The sequence below is a fragment of the Rhinoderma darwinii genome (genome assembly GCF_050947455.1).
Source record: "Rhinoderma darwinii isolate aRhiDar2 chromosome 2 unlocalized genomic scaffold, aRhiDar2.hap1 SUPER_2_unloc_44, whole genome shotgun sequence".
Classification (NCBI taxonomy): Eukaryota; Metazoa; Chordata; class Amphibia; order Anura; family Rhinodermatidae; genus Rhinoderma; species Rhinoderma darwinii.
The window spans coordinates 692945-698734 of record NW_027461712.1 but is presented as its reverse complement, the minus strand read 5'-3'; positions in this window follow the sequence as shown (position 1 = coordinate 698734).

Here is a 5790-nt window from a genome sequence, read left to right as displayed (position 1 = left end):
CTGGTGGAGTCACTGTGTACATACATTACTTATCCTGTACTGATCCTGAGTTACATCCTGTATTATACTCCAGAGCTGCACTCACTATTCTGCTGGTGGAGTCACTGTGTACATACATTACATTACTTATCCTGTACTGATCCTGAGTTACATCCTGTATTATACACAAGAGCTGCACTCACTATTCTGCTGGTGGAGTCACTGTGTGTATACATTACTTATCCTGTACTGATCCTGAGTTACATCCTGTATTATACTCCAGAGCTGCACTCACTATTCTGCTGGTGGAGTCACTGTGTACATACATTACATTACTTATCCTGTACTGATCCTGAGTTATATCCTGTATTATACTCCAGAGCTGCACTCACTATTCTGCTGGTGGAGTCACTGTGTACATACATTACATTACTTATCCTGTACTGATCCTGAGTTACATCCTGTATTATACACAAGAGCTGCACTCACTATTCTGCTGGTGGAGTCACTGTGTGTATACATTACTTATCCTGTACTGATCCTGAGTTACATCCTGTATTATACTCCAGAGCTGCACTCACTATTCTGCTGGTGGAGTCACTGTGTACATACATTACATTACTTATCCTGTACTGATCCTGAGTTACATCCTGTATTATACCCCAGAGCTGCACTCACTATTCTGCTGGTGGAGTCACTGTGTACATACATTACATTACTTATCCTGTACTGATCCTGAGTTACATCCTGTATTATACTCCAGAGCTGCACCCACTATTCTGCTGCTGATTATTATATGAATTATATATACACTGGGATCATGTACTCTATAAATAATCATACCTGCATATGTTCTCCGCTGAGTGTGTGCTCGGCTTCCTCTCTGTTTCCCCTTCCTGATGAACTTGTAAGGTTTTCTATGGATAATGTGATGATGATTATTGATGATGATGATGTCTGTAAACAGATAACACTGCCTGTCATTGGAGTGACGTCTTTCACTGCCTCCTACTGACCTCTTTATATTCCTGGTTCTCTGCAGCTCTCGGCTTTTGTGAAGGGTTTTTCTGTTGTTTTTGTGAATTCCCTTTACAGACGCCACTTCCTCTGAGGGACGAGCTGAAAAATAATGATTTTATATTTTAATGACCTGCTCTCTGGGATCAATAAGAAAACAACCATCAGATGCAGATCTTGTCACATACAATCACACAGTCACACACAGTCACATACAATCATGTACAGTCACACACAGTCACATACAATCATGTACAGTCACACAGTCACATACTCTTACATACAGTCACATACAATCACACACAGTCACATACAGTCACATACAATCATGTACAGTCACACACAGTCACATACAATCATGTACAGTCACAGTCACATACTCTTACATACAGTCACATAAATTCATGTACAGTCACACACAGTCACATACTATTACATACAGTCACATACAATCATGTACAGTCACACACAGTCACATACCCTTACATACAGTCACATACTCTTACATACAGTCACATACAATCATGTGCAGTCACACAGTCACATACTATTACATACAGTCACATACAATCATGTACAGTTACACACAGTCACATACTCTTACATACAGTCACATATATTCATGTACAGTCACACACAGTCACATACTCTTACATACAGTCACATACAATCATGTGCAGTCACACACAGTCACATACTATTACATACAGTCACATCCAATCATGTACAGTCACACACAGTCACATACCCTTACATACAGTCACATACTCTTACATACAGTCACATATAATCATGTACAGTCACACACAGTCACATACTCTTACATACAGTCACATACAATCATGTGCAGTCACACAGTCACATACTATTACATACAGTCACAAACAATCATGTACAGTTACACACAGTCACATACTCTTACATACAGTCACATACAATCATGTACAGTCGCACACAGTCACATACTCTTACATACAGTCACATATAATCATGTACAGTTACACACAGTCACATACTCTTACATACAGTCACATACTATTACATACAGTCACACACATTCACATACAGTCACATACAATCACACAGTCACATTCTGACATACAGTCACATTCATTCAGTCACACACAGTCACATACAATCACAGTCACATACAGTCACACAGTCATATACAGTCACATACAATCACAGTCACATACAGTCACATAGTCACATACAATAACATACAGTCACATAGTCACATACAATAACATACAGTCACATACAATCACACAGTCACATACAATCACACAGTTCCATAGTCACATACATTCACATCCAATAACATACAGTCACAAAGTCACATACAGTCACATACAATCACAGTCACATACAATCACATACACTCACATCCAATAACATACAGTCACATAGTCACATACAATAACATACAGTCACACAGTCATATACAGTCATATACAATCACACAGTCACATACAATCACACAGTCCCATAGTCACATACATTCACATCCAATAACATAGTCACACAGTCACATACATTCATATACACTCACATCCAATAACATACAGTCACACAGTCCTATAGTCACATACAATCACAGTCACATACACTCACATCCAATAACATACAGTCACACAGTCACATACAGTCACATACAATCACAGTCACATACAATCACACAATCACATACAGTCACATACAATCACACACAGTCACATACAGTCGCATACAATCATGTACAGTCACACACAGTCACATACTCTTACATACTGTGACGATCACCGATCTCAGGTCACGTCACAGGGGTGAACTACACTACTGAGCTTATTAATTTACCACATAAATCCACGCCCAACCACTCTAGATGACAGGATTATGCTAAATTACTCACATAGGTTTCCAACACCCCAATAATTTATACCACAGTATGCTGCCACCACTATACTTATCTAGGCAATAGGGGCCGACGTCTCTATATTCCCTTAACACCAGTTCCTATAACACAGGTTATCTAAATGGAACATAAACTACAGGTAACGTTCCTCACCTTCGGAAGATTGAGTTCTCTAAGACTACAAGGAAGAGACTTATAAATATTTCACATTTAATACACAATAGTGCAGCGCAATACAAAAAATAGTTGTCAGATTAAAAGATGAAAGATCTACATACAGTTACAATGCAATCAAACAGTTTATGAAAATAAAAGGGATAAAAGAAACAGAACAAAACCTTACTGATGTACAGCGGCGATATCCTGGCTGTGGGGACAGCTGAAAATATGGGCAGTCACTCCAACCGAGATATGGATCCCCAACGACTGACACTGACCCTGACTTCTCCTGGCCTTTTAAACCCAGTTTTTCCCTCCAGTTCACTGGCTGGTGATGTCACTGAGAGGCTGGGGATGTCACTGAGAGGCTGGGGATGTCACTGAGAGGCTGGTGATATCACTGGGCGGCTGGTGATGTCACTGGGAGGAGGCTGTTCATATGATAATGAAGCGTACTCCTCCCATTACACAGTTGTATTTCTATAGAGACACATAAAGGTGGTCATGTGTCCTTGCAGGAATCCCCTAGAAGTATAATATTACCTGCATTCACCTGTGCAGACATTTACCAACCAGGAAATATCAAACACCACTATAATAGGCCCATGTTTTTAGCCAATAGCCAATCCCAGGTAGTTCCTCTGAGTGTAGGGATCTGAATTTGACATATATATGAGGGCTATTTTCCCTGATCATAACTAGCTATGTGGGTCACTACAAATATCAATTATCATGGGGTTTGCCTTGATGTATCATACTTTCTTTGAACATAAGCCATTGTCACATGTTTCTCCTGGTCCACAGGCAGACACACCACAGGCATCCAATTTGCATAGCTTTAGATGTTTGGTCAGGATGTTTGGCCAATTACTTCTAACTCTGGATGAGAATCCTATATAAGGTCAGATACAAGCCCTGGTGACAAATTCTTAATCAGCACATCTCACACCTTGGTGAGGAAAGGGCCAATTAAACATTTGTCAGACAGTGGACATCCTTTGATGGCCAAAGATCTGCATTTCTTATGTAAATCAGTTGTATCTCTATTAGGAGTTATGAAATGAACTCCTAATAACCTACTTTTGATTCTCTTACCTATATTACCACACATACAGTCACATACAATCATGTACAGTCACACACAGTCACATACTATTACATATAGTCACATATAATCATGTACAGTCACACAGTCACATACTCTTACATACAGTCACATATAATCATGTACAGTCACACAGTCACATACTCTTACATACAGTCACATCCAATCATGTACAGTCACACACAGTCACATACTCTTACATACAGTCACATATAATCATGTACAGTCACACACAGTCACATACTCTTACATACAGTCACATACAATCATGTACAGTCACACACAGTCACATACTATTACATACAGTCACATACTATTACATACAGTCACATACTATTACATACAGTCACATATAATCATGTACAGTCACACACAGTCACATACTATTACATATAGTCACATATAATCGAAGTCACATACAATCACACAATCACATACAGTCACATACAATCACACACAGTCATATACTCTTACATACTCACATATAATCATGTATAGTCACACACAGTCACATACTCTTACATACTGTCACATACAATCATGTACAGTCACACAGTCACATACTCTTACATACAGTCACATATAATCATGTACAGTCACACACAGTCACATACTCTTACATACTGTCACATACAATCATGTACAGTCACACAGTCACATACTATTACATACAGTCACATACAATCATGTACAGTCACACACAGTCACATACTATTACATATAGTCACATATAATCATGTACAGTCACACAGTCACATACTCTTACATACAGTCACATATAATCATGTACAGTCACACAGTCACATACTCTTACATACAGTCACATCCAATCATGTACAGTCACACACAGTCACATACATACTCTTACATACAGTCACATATAATCATGTACAGTCACACACAGTCACATACTCTTACATACAGTCACATACAATCATGTACAGTCACACACAGTCACATACTATTACATACAGTCACATACTATTACATACAGTCACATACTATTACATACAGTCACATATAATCATGTACAGTCACACACAGTCACATACTATTACATATAGTCACATATAATCGAAGTCACATACAATCACACAATCACATACAGTCACATACAATCACACACAGTCATATACTCTTACATACTCACATATAATCATGTATAGTCACACACAGTCACATACTCTTACATACTGTCACATACAATCATGTACAGTCACACAGTCACATACTCTTACATACAGTCACATATAATCATGTACAGTCACACACAGTCACATACTCTTACACACAGTAACATACAATCATGTACAGTTACACACAGTCACATACAATCACACACAGTCACATACTATTACATACAGTCACATATAATCATGTACAGTCACACACAGTCACATACTATTACATACAGTCACATGCAATCATGTACAGTCCCACACAGTCACATACTCTTACATACAGTCACATACTCTTACATACAGTCACATATAATCATGTATGGTCACACACAGTCACATATTCTTATATACAGTCACATACAATCATGTACAGTCACACAGTCACATACTTTTACATACAGTCACATACAATCACACAATCACATACAGTCACATACAATCACACACAGTCACAC